The following is a 16,269-nucleotide window of genomic DNA, read 5'->3' as shown; positions in this document are numbered from 1 at the left end:
ACATTTCCTCTTATAAGACTCAGATCACAGCATCCTGATTTCATTGTTTGCTTTATAACACACCTGAGGCTTAGTAGGATGCTTCAACATTTACAAAGGCACAAGGATATGTCAGAGTCAGGCTTTCTACCAAGGTCTTTCCTCAATTTGGCACTGCTTCTTTCGACATTGTTATTGGTTAAAAAAAATAAAAATTGAACCATCTTAAATGTTCTCAGTTAGTTACCTCTACTTAGAACAAAAGATAAAATCTATCCTATCTGTGTAAGGTAGACATGTAGTTCAACAGATATAGGTGATATTACCATTCTCCTGGAACATGAATTAAAAGGCTCCCCTAGACACACAGATAGAAAAACTCTTAACACCTAGTGGTTTCTGGCCAGAGCTTGGGTGTTACTGGACTCCCGAGAGCATTGTACCTTGGTCATATTTAAAGATAATATTTTGAAGCATCTTGGTACAGTTACTAAGCACACAGCAAGGACTCAATAAATATATATTCAATGAGTTTGTGAATGGATTATGTTTTTTATGAAAATGTGTTAAAGAAATATTTCATTCTATGGTGATACACGTCTGTACCATACAAATGATATTCATTCATTTATTTATTTAATCATTCTTGCGATTCATTAATTATGAACTGATAACTTTCATATTCTAGATTCTATATTGATATAGAGCTTATCTTCTATGTCTTCCTCATCCTCTTAAAATTATCTAGTTCATTGTCATCCACAAGTCTTTACCATGTTTATGTTTTTTTTCATTATACCAGTGCATTTTGATTAATCAACCCCTTTTAATTCAATAATTTAATTCAGTCACTTTATCACAACTTTCACATGGTAATTAATTCTTTCCAATACATAAAATTAAAATAAATATATTATTGATATAAATACTCATTGATTTATCACTTGAGACTATTGCACAAAACCCTTATAGGTTTAAGGGCATGGTTTGGAAAATCCTGCTCTAGATTTATCCCATACATTTAGAGTTAAGACACTGAAGACTGTGGTGAAGAACTGACATAATGAAGGTCAAAGAGGTGGTTCATGGCAGTAAAAGCCAAAACACAGGCTTTCTTTTATGAATAAAAATGCCATAAGTGCCTCATTTTAAATTAAAATATTATAATGCATCTTCCATTTCTCTCATTTCAGCACACTATTTATAGAAACTGTTTTATTTATCTTTTCTTCCAGTTTTATTGAGAAATAATTGACACACAGAATGGTATGTTTAAAATGTGTATCATAATGGTTTGACTTATATACATCATGAAATGATTACCAGAATAAATTCAGTGAATATCTGTTATCTCATATAGATAAAAAAATATAAAAATGTTTTTGTTGTGATGACAACTCCAAGGATTTACTCTCCTAATCAATTTTTTAAAATATATAACATACAGCAGTGTTAATTATATTTAGTATGTTGTACATTACACCTCTAGTAATTCTTTATCTTGTAACTGGAAGTTTGTACTTTTGGCTACCTTTATGCAATTCCCCTTCCTCCCAGCTACCTCTGATAACCACAAATCTGATCTTCTTTTCTATGATTTGTTTGTTTTTGAATTATAAATGACCTACAGCATTATGTTCCTTCTTAGTGCACAACATAGTGATTTTATGTTTCTATACATTTCAAAATGATCAACATGATATCTGGTTACCCTGTCACTATACAAAATGTTGCATTATTGTTGACTATATTCCCTACACTGTACATTTTTAGGTACCTCATTTATTTTGTAACTGTAAGTTTGCACTTCTTAATTTCCCTCAACTATTTATCTTGTCCCCAACTCTTTTCCCTGCTGGTAATCATCAGAATGTTTTCTGTATCGGTGACAGTTTCTGTTGGTTATGTTTCTTCATTTTTTTCTTTATTAGAAAACACATATAAGTTAAATTATTCAGTAGTTAGTGTTTTTTTGGTCTGACTTATTTCACATAGCATAATACCCTCTAGGTTCATCCATGTTGTCACGAATGTCAAGATTTTATTCATTTTTTATAACTAATATTCATCTTCTTCATTCATCTATCAGGGGGCACTTAGGTTGATTCCATCTTGACTATTGTAAATAATGCTGCATACATCTTTTTGAATTAGTGTTTTCATTTTCTTCAGATAAATATCCAAAAGTCAAATTGGTGGATTGTTCCCTGGTTCTATTTTTAAATTTTTTTTAGGGACCTCCACATTGTTTTCTGGGTTTCCCAGTGGCTCAGTGGCAAAGAATCCACCTGCAATGCAGGAGACACAGAAACACGGATTCCATATCTGGATTGGAAAAATCCCTAGAGAAATAAGAGGAAACCCACTTCAGCATGCTTACCTGGAAAATCACCGACAGAGGAACTTGGGGGACCACAGTCCATGAGGTCACAAAGAGTTGGATGTTACTGAACAACTGCACATTCATGCTCACACATTGTTTTCCATAGTGACCGCTCCGATTTACATTCATAGCAACAGCATGCAAGGATCCGTTCTTCTCCATGTCCTTGCCAACATTTCTTATTTTTTCTCATTTTGGTAATAGCCATTCTGACAGGTGTGAAGTGATATCTCACTGTGGTTTTGACTTGCAATTCTTGGTGATTAGTGATGTCAGTTTACACTTTCTTGATGATTAATGATATTGGGCATTTTTCATGTGCCTGTTAGTCATCTGTATGTCTTCTTTGGAAAAATGTCTATTCAGGCCCTGTGCCCAGTTTTTTAATTGGGTTGTTTGGTTTTTCTTAGGAACTGTTTTAGAAACCATTAAAATTTCTAGGGACTTCTTTGAATTTATGCTACACTATGCTAAACTATAGTATACTGTACTGTATTTATTATATATACTACTATAAAGCAAATTCTCTGCAGTTTTAAATTTGAGGGCGGGGAATATAGACATAAGTGTTTACCAACTGTGGATTTTATAGTCTGCCTACATTCAAATTTTTGATCTACTACTTACCAACTTCTTAATATTTGAAAATTAATTTAACTTTCCTGGACTTCCTTGTCTTCATCCATAAAAGGAGATAATAATACCTATCTAGAGGCTGAGCTGTGGTCAACAAATAAAATAATTGATGCTAGATGTTTCAACCTGGCACATAGCAACAGGATATGTTGAGTATTAAATTTATGATAATTGAATATTTTGATGAATAATATAGATCTTCTTCTCTCAAAGCTATTTATTTGTACATAAAGTCAAAATATCGAATACAAAATTGTCAGTATTTTTTCAGACCTCTGAAAACTTACCCTTCTAGCTTAAGTGAGAGATCTACTGATATTTTTGAACGTTCAAGTATTAAATAAAAAAGAATTACACTATTTCTAATCTTGGTTATTAAAAGGAAATCAGCCATCAATTTGCTAAGTAAGTAAATGCAATGGAATTTGAAGAAAAAGTATAGTATATTGAGAAGCAGAAATCTTCCTACAGGAATCTTAATAATGTATGACATAAGCAAACTTAAAAAATATGATGGTGCAAATATATTGTTGCTAAAAGAAAATATATTTACTTGGACCATTGAGGACAAAAATATGTAATATAATAGAGGTAGAGAATGCACTGAAAGTGAATATAGCATCTCTATGGGTTAAGGGATTTGTTAGATGGAGAAAATGACCTTAGTTGTCTGAAGCTCCAGTATTTTTCTTGTTTATTTACAGTGCTTGCATCATTGCTGAGAGGATTTAGAAAAATAATAGGTAGAGTGAATGTTAGTGACTGGATTATGAAGCCAATAGCCTTCTAAACACCAACATTCATAGATATGACACTACATTGATAAAAGACATTTATCTGTTGATGACAGGAGAGGGACAGAAAGAAATAGTAATAAAAGTTTTCATAGGTCACAGTCTTATTGTGGGGAAGAGGCTTGTGTAACTAAATGAAGCTATGAGTCATGCTGGGCAGGGCCACCCAAAATGGATGGGTTGTAGTGAAGAGTTCTGATAAAACCTGGGCTGCTGGAGGAGGAAATGACAACCCACTCCAGTATTCTTGCCTCTAGAACCCCATGAACAGTATGAAAAGGCTAAAAGACATAACGCCAGAAAATGAGCCCCCCAGGTCAGAAAGTGTCCAATGTGCTAGTGGGGAAGAGCAGAGGTCAATTACTAATAGCTCTAGAAAGAAAAAAAGGCTGGGCCAAAGTATCAGTTGTGGATGTGTCTGATGGTGAAAGTAAAGACTGATGGTGTTAAAGAACAATACTGCATAGGAATCTTAGGTCCACGAATCAAGGTAAATTGGACATTGCCAAGCTGGAGATGGAAAGAGTGAAGATCAACGTCCAAGGAATCAGTGAACTAAAATGGTTGAGAATGTGTGAATTTAATTAAGATGGCAATTATATCTACTGTTGTGAGCAAGAATCCCTTTGAAGAAATAGAGTAGCCCTCATAGACAACAAAAGAGTCTAAAATACATTACTTGGGTACAACCTCAAAAGTGACAGAATGATCTTGGTTCATTTCCAAGGCAAACCACTCAACATCACAGTAATCCAAGTCAATGTCGTAACTACTGATAGTGAATACGCCAAAGTAGACCCATTCTAAGAAGACTTACAAGAATTTCTAGAGCTAACACCAAAAAAGATGCCCTTTTCATCATAGGGGATTGGAATGCAAAGTAGGAAGTCAAGAGATGCCTGGAGTAACAGGCAAGTTTGGTCTTAGAGAACAAAATGAAGTAGGGCAAAAGCTAACAGAGTTTTGTTGAGAGAACTTACTATTCATATCACCCAACCTTTTCCAACAAACCAAGAAATGACTCTGCACATGGACTTCACCAGATGGTCAATATCAATTATGTTCTTTGCAGCCTAAGATGGAGAAACTCTAAGATGGAGATACAGTAAGCAAAAATAAGATCTGTTGGTGACTGTGGCTCAGATCTTGAGCTCCTTATTGCAAAATCCATGCTTAAATTGAAGAAAGTAGGGAAAACCATCAGGCCATTCAAGTATGACCTAAATCAAATCCCTTATGATTATACAGTGGAGGTGACAAATAGATCCAAGTGATTAGATCTGGTAGACAGATTGTCTGAAGAACTATGAATGGAAATTCATAACATTGTACAGGATGCAGTGACCAAAATCATCCCAAAGGAAAAGTAAAACAAGAAGGCAAAGTGGTTGTCTGAGGAGGCTTTACAAAGAGCTGAGGAAAGAAGAGAAGTGAGAGGCAAAGGAGAAAGGGAAAGATATACCCAACTGAATGCAGTGTTCCAGAGAATAGCAAGGAGAGATAGCAAGGCCTTCTTAAATGAACAATGCAAAGAAATGGGGGAAAACAATAGAATGGGAAAGCCTAAAGATCTCTTCAAGAAAATTAGAGATACCAAGAGAAACTCTCATGTACAGATGGGCAAGATAAAGGACAGAAATGGTAATCATCTAGTAGAAGCAGATGAGATTAAGAAGACACGGCAAGAATACACAGAAGAACTATGTAAAAAAAGATCTTAATGACCCAGTTAAACAAGATGGTGTGGTCACTCACCTAGAGTGGCATCCTGTATGATATCAATGCTTAGCAAGCATTACAACAAACAGAGCTAGTGTAGATGACAGAATTCCAGCTAAGCTTTTTAAAATCTTAAAAGATGATGCTTTAAAAGTGCTGCACTCAATATGCCAGCAAATTAGGAAAAATCAGCAGTGGCCACAGGACTAGAAAAGGTCAGTTTTTATCCAATCCCAAAGAACAGTGATGCAAAAGAATCTTCAAACTATCATATAATTGTGCTCATTTCACATGCTAGCAAGCTAATGCACAAAATCCTTCCAGCTAGGCTTCAGCAGTATGTGAACCAAAAACTTCCAGATGTACAACTGGATTTAGGAAAGGCAGAGGAACCAGAAATCAAATTGCCAACATTCATTGGATCATGAAGAAAGCCAAGGAATTTCAGAAAAATATCTACTTCAGCTTCATTGACTATGCCAAATCCTTTGATTGTGTGGATCACAGCAAACTGTGGGAAGTTCTTAAAGAGATGTGACCACCAGACCACCCTTCCTGTCTCTTGAGAAACCTATATTGTGTCAAGAAGCAACAGTTAGAACCAGATATGGAAAAAGGGACTGATTCCAAATTGGGAAAGCAGTACAACAAGGCTGTATATTGTCCCCATTCTTACTTAACTTATGTGCAGAGCATATCATGCAAAATGCTGGCCTGGATAACTCACAAGCTGGAATCAAGATTGCCGGGAGAAATATCAACAGTTTCAGGTACACAGATGATACCACTCCAATGGTAGAAAGCGAAGAGGAGCTAAAGAGCCTCTTGTGTCTGTTAGTCACTTAGTCATGTCCGACTCTTTGTGACCCATGGACTGTAGCCTGCCAGGATCCTTTGCCCATGGAATTCTCTAAGCAAGAATACTGGAGTGGGTTACCATTTCCTTCTCCAAGGATAAGAGCCTCTTGATGAGAGCGAAAAAGCTGTCTTAAACCTCAACATTAAAACAACTAAGATCATAGCATCCAGTTCTCTCACTTCATGGCAAATAGGTGGGAAAAAATGAAAACAGTGGCATATTTTTATTTTCTTTGGCTCCCAAATCAGTGCAGAGAGTAACTGCAGCCTTGAAATTAAAAGTTATTTGCTCTTTGAAAGGAAAGCTGTGACAAAAGTAGACAATGTATTAATAAAGCAGAGACATTATTTTGCCAACAATGGTTTTTGTTGGCAACAACTGGAAAAAGCGTGCTTTTTCCAGTTGTCATGTATGGATGTGAGAGTTGTCCCATAAAGAAGGCTAAAGACTGGAGAATTGATTCTTTCGAATTGTGGTGCTGGAGAAGACTCTTGAGAGTACTTTAGACAGCAAGGAGATCAAACCAGTCAATCCTAAAGGAAATCAGTCCTCAATATTCATTGGAAGTACTGATGCTGAAGCTCTAATACTTTGGCCACCTGAAGTGAAGACTGACTCATTTGAAATGACCTTGATACTGGAAAGATTGAAGGCAAATGGAGAAGGGGGCAGCAGAACAGAGGAGATGATTAGATAGTATCACTGACTCAATGGGCATGAATTTGAGCAAACTCCAGGAGACAGTGGAACACAGAGGAGCCTGGCATTCTGCAGTCCATGGATTTACAAATTGTCAGACAAGACTTAGCAACTGAACAACAACAATAAAAGTTGATGAAAGTACATGGTGAAAGAAAAAACAAAACAAAGAGAAGCCCTGTCTAGACTGTTAACATGCTGAGGAAATACAAGTAGAAACAGGAGACAGCTTTGGAACAACTATACAGCAGGAAGAAAAGAACACATCAGAAAGAAAAAAATCTAGGAAGTTCTCAGGATACTTCAACTTAGCCACAAGTAATTCATAGATATAAAGGAAATGAACTTTAAGTGAAAGCAGAAGAACTTAACTTGATAATCATTATCATCTGTTAGAACATAAACACAGGTATGAGCTTTAGTTAGACTATCAGGTGCAACGTTCTAAACTGGAAATGGAGTACCGGTGTATAGATTGGCCAAATGAGAAAAGAAAACATTAAGGATAAATCTAAACTGAAACTAAAAGTACAAGCAACATGGATTGCAAATTCGTTTAAATATTAAAAAAAAAAACATAAAGTTAATATTGAATTTTAAAATGCATCCAAAAATTAACTGGCTGACCATGAAGTAGAAGAAAAATGTACTAAGTTAACTTTTTAAAAGAAAATAGATGTGTATGTGTTCAGAAAATAGAGAAATCAAATCATAGAATACAGAAATATCTTTTTTGGTCTTAAAATATTGTTGACATGTGTGCTCTCTATGCTTTCCATTAAAATAAACTCAGTGATACAGTAATGCTTTCTCAACAACAAATTTCCCTTTTTTTGAATAAAACATAAGATACTGGAAAGGTTGGGGAGCAAACATGATAATTTAATTTCTTTTATACCTAAGATGTGGGCTTTGCCTCTTTGGAGTAATTGTTGTTCAGTTGCTAAGCCGTGTCCAACTCTTTAGGACACTATGCACTGTGGCAAGACAGGCTTCCTTGTCCTGCACTATCTCCCTGAGTTTGCTCAAATTCATGTCCCTTGAGTCAGTGATGCCATCCAGCCATCTCATCCTCTGTCACCCCCTTCTCCTTCTGCCCTAAATCTTTCCCAGCATCAGGGTCTTTTCTAATGTGTCTTGGGAGTATGAAAGGGAGCTAAGTAGAAGCAGACTAAAGTGGACACTGTTACAATTCTTAATGGAAGAATAAAGGTAGTGGGAGACAGTAAACTCAGCTTTGCACTACAGACCCAACTGCTCAGAGAGAGGGGGAAAGTATGAATATGAGAGAGCAAACAGGTAAAACCTTTTCCTATATCTCAGGAACTCCCAAGAGATGGGAGGTCAATGTCCATAAGCATAATAATCAGAAAGCAGTGGAATTTTGGATGGACAACCAGATGGAGAAAAAGAATGCCTTGTAATTAAGTGATATTAATGACAAAGCTCAATGATTTACAAGCAACTTATTGCAGCTGTGCAAAAAGAAAAGCCTGCAATTGTCATTAAGAGAAAAATAAATGGGAATTAAGGAAACAGTCTCAATTTATTGATTAAAAAATACAAGGTATAATTGATAGCCTGTTTACTTATTGTGCTGTTTAGCTTGAGTAATTTAGATAGGTCAGGGACTGAGTTAGGTAATTTTGATACATTGTCTCTTAATTTTAAAACTACTACAAGGTAACTTGTAGAAGAGATGACTCACTGGAAAAGACCCTGATGCTGGGAGATTGAAGGCAGGAGGAGAAGGAGATGACAGAGGATGGCAGATTGGGTGGCCTCATCGACACAGGGGACATGAGTTTGAGCAAACTGCCAGAGATAGCGAAGACAGGGAAGCCTGGCATGTTGCAGTTCATGGGATCCCAAAGAGTCGGACACAACCTAGTGACTGAACAACAACAACAACAACAACAAGGTAACTTAATCTCTGAGAAATTAAGTGAACATATTAAAACCGTAACATGACTAGTGACAAATCCACAACTGACAATAGCCATTAAAATTAATTGAAGTAATACTGCATGCCTGATACTGAGATATGTTGATTATTCATATTATCTCATTTAATCTGTAAGAAAGATATTAACATTCCCATTTTATAAATAAGGAAATTGAGGCTCATAAAAAACTGTGCAAGTATAACACAACCAGTAAATGGCAAAGTCTGTATTTAAACACATGCCAAAAAAAGATATAATTCCAGCTTTAATGTTTTAGTTACTGCATCAGTCAGGTTTCAATCAAAAAAGCAAAATCGCTTAGAGTGATAAGTGATAAGGGGTTTATTGAGTAACTATACTGTATGACATTTTGGGAGGCCTGGTTAAGAAGTCTATCTTTTGTATTTTGGTGTTGGTGGATATGGACAATCCATAGGTCAGCTGGGCCAGTAGATGGAAGGAAGAAATCAAGTGGAGAAACCCATGAGGACAAATAGGAGCCCACATCTGTCTCTTACTATCTCCCACCTTGATAGAACAAGTGACCTGAAGGAGAATCTTTTGTATTGTGCCGTGGAACTTGATTATGCATCTGACCCAGGATGTGGAGAATTTGTTGGGAAAGACCTGCTGGTTGGGAGGAACTGTGGGTCTTTTGGGGTGATGTGGCCAATCAGGTGACCCAGCACATCAAGAGAATGCCTGTAAAATGCCATGGTGCCAAGGCCCCTGTACCTGCCTTCTGAATGTAAAATTGACCCTTCCTTCAGTTCTTTTTAAAGCTCTTGCAGATCTAATGTATAGTCCCCCCTCATTTGGAATCACATTGAGGAGGAATTTACGGGAAAAGTAATTCAGTTGAAAGGACTTCCCACTAAGTAGAAACAGTAAAAAGTCACATCATGACAGACGCCTAGTTGGAATGTGTTACAGACACACATTTACACACACACTCACACACACACTCACACTTAGGCGTGTGTGTACTCATATATGTTTGCATGTTCAGTCACCTCTGATATTGATCATATTGCTTTTTCCCCATTAGTTATGAACTTATTCATTCTCATGTTCCTCAATTCTCTTATCATAGAGGTTTTCAGAAATTCATGATTAAAGTGGGATTACTAAGTATAACATTTCCTATAAAAGCCAGGTAGTCATAATAACATTTGTTGGTAGTGGTTTATTTGCTAAGTTGTGTCTGATTCTTGCGATCCCATGGAGCACGCCAGGCTCCTCTGTCCATGGGATTTCCCAGGAAAGAATAATGGAGTAGGTTGCCATTTCCTTCTCCAATAACATTTTAAATATTTCAAATGCTTCAACAACCAAGAGTCGTTATTATTATTATATTATTAAATTGCCCAAGACAAATTTCTAACCCAAATAATAATAAATAAAATCATTATGTAATTTTAGCATAGATCCCGGATGTGAAATGTGACATATTCAGTACAAGCTCAGTCAATCCGTAGTGACTGCTGAAAGTATTGCCTCAAGACAACTTCCAAGAAGCACTGAGCTCAGTGGGCTTAAGGGTCACGATACCTAAACAATGTGTTTGGTGGACTCTAATCAAGGAGTACAGGCACATACCCTGCACATTAGATGTGGCAGACAATTTTTAAAAAATCACGACATATGTATAGCTACCAGCATCCATCTCATGCTCTGTTTAGTAGTAATTCAAAAATCTCACAACTTAGCCACTGTGATTGCTTTTTGTGGTCTATAGCGGAGTATAACAAAAATATTGCTTCCTGTGATCTGATACGTTGCTCCTATTAATTCAACCTAAATTTGTCTAAGCTGTCCTTTTTTGCAACCACAGATGATAGTTAAATCCCCAGAATTGTGACTGCATGTTCTGTTTTCAAACAGGGACTTCATCATCCTGTACTTACACGGTTGAGTTTCTGAAGCAAAACAAAGGACTCGCATTGGATACGTTTCCATGTGTTTATTTTGACTCATTGTTTCTAACAGGCTGAGAAACATTGTGAGTATCAACTTTGTCTTCTGGCTATTCATTAGATATTCTGTCTGTGTAATATCTAGAATCACTAAAATGAGTTTTGCTTTCCAAGTAAAACTGTTTAAACATCCCTGTGAAGCTATAAGAATAGCATTTTCTAGCTGGTTTTCCCACTTCTGGGCTGAACTCTTGCATTTCCTTTTGAAAGTACTTATGAAACTTGAATCAAATTTTAGTCAATATACACATCCTTGAGCCTCAAAGTCAATTTAACATTATATTGTTACACCCCTCATTATATGGATCTTTGAAGAGAAAGACTCTTGAGAGTCCCTTGGACTGCAAGGAGATCCAACCAGTCCATTCTAAAGGAAATCAGTCCTGAATATTCATTGGAAAGACTGATGCTGAAGCTGAAACTCCAATACTTTGGCCACCTAATGCAAAGAACTGACTTCTTGGAAAAGACTCTGATGCTGGGAAAGATTGAAGGCCAGAGGAGAAGGGGACAACAGAGGATGAGATGGTTGGGTGGCATCACCGACTCAATGGACATGAGTTTGAGTAAGCTCTGGGAGTTGGTGATGGGCAGGGAAGCCTGGCATGTTGCAGTCCATGGGGTTACAAAGAGTCAGACACTACTGAGAGACTGAACTGAACTTGAAGAGAAAGGCTTTTCTTCTTTCTCTTTTGCCCTGTAATGCACTTCCTTCCTTCTTATATTTGAACATTTTTTCTTAAATTAACAAACTTGAGAAATTACTCTGCTGTGCCTAGTTGCTCAGTCATGTCGGACTCTTTGAGAACCCATGGATTGTAGCCCCACAAGGCTTCTCTGTCCGTGAAATTCTCCAGGCACGAATACTGGAGTGGCCTGCCATGCCCTCCTCCGGGGGATCTTTCCAACCAAGGGATCGAACCCAGATGTCCGCATTGCAGGCAGATACTTTATTGTCTGAGCCAAGAGGGTAACCCAAAAATATTGAAGTGGGTAGCCTATCCCTTCTCCAGGGAACTTCCTGACCCAGGAATCAAAACAGGGTCTCCTGCGTGGCAAGCGGATTCTCTGCCAGTTGAGCTACCAAGGAAGCTCCAGAAATCACTAACTCATATCAACTCCATATAAGCATTCCATTATCTATATAACTAGGGCATTACTTGCCTTTACCACATAGATTTGTTGTGAAAATAAAGGCACAAAATAATTCATATAAACCACTTAATGTAATGCCTGGAATGCAGAATATGTTCAGTTTATCACTATCTTTACTATTATTACTATTCATGTGGTTTAATCTGTCCTCTAGATTCCTCTCTGAGTTTTTTACAGGTCCCAGACTTCATCCCTTAGACAGTTACTTTGCTTCCTTTCACTTCACTTTCTTCTGTCCTCATTATATTGGAAGGTAGAATAGGTAAGAGTGAACATGATCTCAGCAAAGAGACATAAAAGGTGGTCAGTGGGCTGAGATGGTTTTGTGGCATCCAATGATTTTGAAAGAAAGTTATATTAACTCCATATCAGGTTTTGTGAAATGGGTAGAGGCATTTTGGTCATCACAATATCCAGTGTTATTGATATTTTTGCCCAAGAGAGAGAAGTATTAAATGCCTTGCACTGAAAAGGACATTTTGGCCCAAATGTCACAATACTCAAATGAAATCAATTCAATGAACAGCAAGTAAAAGAATCATGAGGCTAATTCAAGGGGGATATAGAAAAACAGTGAAGAGTCATAAACTGCACAGAAGCATTTTATACAAATCAGAGATACAATTTTATAATGTAAAGATGTAATTTTATGTGCCCAATTTTAAATTATGTGATGCTCCCCAAATCTTCAAAATTCATTCAGCACCATATAATTTCCAATCTTAAAATTCAGGTAAACCTTATACTGTACCTTAGTATTGTTACAAGGAAATGTCACTTACATGTTAAAGAGAAATACCAGAAACAATGGATGATATTACTTGGCCCACACAATTGTTTACCTATATTGGACCTTCTATAAATACTTTAATGATTCAAGTTTTGCACTTAAATTATTCCCTGTTATTGTGACTTAAAATCTTTCAAAAATATTCTCTAACAGTGCCATGTAAAAGCTAGTGATGATGCAGTAAAATGCACTAAGAAATCAATAAACTGTAAAGGAAGTTAAACAAGATAAAAATGCCACAAAGAAGCCCAAACGACTTCCATAATACGTCATACCTTTATTTTAAGAGTGAATATTCTGAGAAGTATTAGAATTCCAAGGAAATATAAAAACATCGTTAAGTAACTACACCTTTAATTTTCCAAAAATAGTCATATAAATGGGCAAGGATAATGAGAACATGCTGGCTGCAAGATCAATGCTACTGAAATGTGCTTCTAACCCAAGTCACCATCTGTTCTAAGGTATAAAGTATTCTTGATGATGTTAAAGGAGATGGTGTATTTCAACATAAATACTTTGCAAACATACACTGTGCTTAGGAAGTATGTCCATATGCAAATATATATCACAATGTAGATGTATGTGCTTTAGAAGACATCTCCCCTTATTTACATTTATTCAATGAAAAAGTAGTCTTAAATCTTTTCAGTCTGCTATTGTTGCATGAATTTAGGAGTGTGACAGGCTTCTCCATTTTACCACTATAAAACTCTGAGCTATAAATCTCTAAGGTCTGTTTTCTCAAAAACACAAGCCTCCAGGGTTGACTGGCAAGTAAATGAGATAATGTGTGTTAAGTACTTAACATAACACAGGCTCTCAACCTTTGTCACTTATCACAATAGCAGTAGAAAATATTTCTATAGCACTAACTATGTGCCAGCCCCTGTTCTAAATGCCTCGTATATGTTAACTCACAAAGACCTCAAAGTACTTCTCTGACTTACCTACTATATCATCACTCCCATTCCACAGATGAGGACATTGAGCAACAAAAAGAAACTTTCATTAGTCCCCATTGATCATCCCTGGTTGCTCAGAGGGTAAAAAATCTTGACTGCAATGCAAGAGACCTGGGTTCAATCCCCGAGTCGGAAGATCTGTAGAGAAAGGAATGGCAACTCACTCCAGTATTCTTGCCTGGAGAATTCCATGGACAGAAGAGCTTGGTGAGCTACAGTCCATGGGGTCACAAAGAGTCGGACACAACTGAGTAACTAACACTGACTCACTCACTCGTAACTAATGAAATAGCTAATTTAGAAAATGGCTAAATTTGGATTTGAACCTAAGAAGTCCCATTTTAAAGCCTACATGCTTCTTAATTAGTGCCTGCCATTTGCTAACACTGGCCCTTGATTTAGTCCCAAGGCACTTATGATAAGAATGTCTCTTCAGCCTAGATTTCCACTTATGTATTAGCTGTCCAACCAGCATTCAAAATGAGACTAAATTAGGTATTCAGTGATGATGCTGATGAGAGATTGTCAGCAGAGCAGTCACTAGTTTGAGTTTGGGATGATTTCCTAGCCAGATGCATGCTCCAAAGATAACTATTCCTCTGATTGTTTAAGGAGAGTTGAAAGAATCAAAAGCATAAATTGATGGAATAGGCTCTAAAAAGACATACTCAAAAGGAGAATGACATTTTTCTAATGGTGGTAGTGGTTGGGGATATGGGGACATTGCAGTAGCCAGGGGCCAAGGAACATCATGATTCTAATGAAATTGTAAGACAGCTAAAACAAGGCATGGGTGATATGTGCTTGAAAACTGCCTGGCATTTTACTGGAGAGAGTTTTTCTACTGTTAGAGAATATTGAAACATACAACAGTTGGCCCTGAGCCAAACACACATGACCACCCCATGTTGTCAGGAATGGTAAGGTTGTTGTTTCTACCTGGGGTAGAGCTGACCAGGAAAATGAAATCCTTTAACCACTTTGCTCTTTAAATAGTGTTAGGGGGTTTAGACTCAGAATGAACTCACTAAAACCACCTGTGTTTTTATTTTACTTATATAGATATGCTCTTTCCAAACTCTAATTAAAATCTGCTGTTTATACTACCCTTTAATGTGGTGGGTACAGCCATGAATTATGTGATCCTTTAACATCTTAGGGAGCCACTGCTAGTGTTCAGAGAGAGGACAAGAATATAAAGAAGGTAAAAAAATGTTAATTTGTTTCTGCCTAGTGTTAAATATTTGAAATCATGGAACTTGCATTTCAGAAAATCATTACATAGAGAGTAAATTGATATGAATTTGACCTCATTCTGACTTGGAGCAGTTGCAGGCATCATGTATTGTGGTATTATGGAAGGCAGGTACTTCTTTTTGTTTTTCTAAAACCTATTGGTATATCCCTGGCACAATATTATAAAAATTCTTAAATCTTTATACCCTAACTATCTTTATGACCACATGATGTGGAAGTAAGGGCAATATCCCTGAAAATGACCTGAGCATTAATGAGATGGACTAATGTGGAGGGGGGATATAGTTCCTGATATCTAAAAAGCAGTAATCTCAATCCCCAGCCTCCCCAAGCCATTCAAATTCAGAAGGCTAACACGGCAATGAATGAGAGAAACCTGAATTGAAATCCTAGTTGGGCTCCATTTCCTGTTAGCTCTGGGACCCTTAGTTTCTTAACTTCTCTGTGGTTATGAAACTACATAGACATGTTGGTGGACACAATATAACATGTATAGTGTTCTTGGTGATTCTAAATAAATAGCAAGCATTCTTTATGGTTTAGCTCAACTTTGCCTCCTCAATAAAGACCTCACTGAGGACCCTGCCTCTTGTGGACATTTTATCCTCCACGTCTCTTTCCTGAATTGGTTAGATTGTGTAATTAACAAAACAGCAAACCAAATGCTATAGTCTAAGCACTGGGTCTCTGCTAAGGACATCAGCATCGTTATGCATTTAATTTCTGTGAAGTACAAAAGAAAATATGCTCCCCCTAACCCCTTAAAAGAGATTAAACTTACAGTTTAGACCAGGGGTTAGCCAACTAGGGCTCTTGGGCCAGATCTACCTACTGAATTTTTCAGGGACCTTGTATTTGCTGTTTCCTCTGATTCATAAGCTCTTCCTCTATATGTAGTATGTGCACTATAGCACAGGAGGTGCTCCCTGTGACTTCCTTTAGGTCTTTGCTCGAGCATCACATGAGTAGAGAGGGCTCCCTAATGTTACATAAAAGTGTTCACAGCATTGTTAGCCACCATACGTACTCTTTATTCATGTCTTAACTTCCTGTCAGCCCCTTCATACTCTTACACTAAAACAAAAAATACTCCAGAATACTAACTTTATTC

This window comes from Giraffa tippelskirchi, chromosome 1, assembly GCF_054371585.1.
Source record: "Giraffa tippelskirchi isolate mGirTip1 chromosome 1, T2T-mGirTip1v1.2.pri, whole genome shotgun sequence".
NCBI classification, from domain to species: Eukaryota; Metazoa; Chordata; class Mammalia; order Artiodactyla; family Giraffidae; genus Giraffa; species Giraffa tippelskirchi.
The sequence above is the reverse complement of the archived record's forward strand: the minus strand, read 5'-3'. Positions refer to the sequence as shown.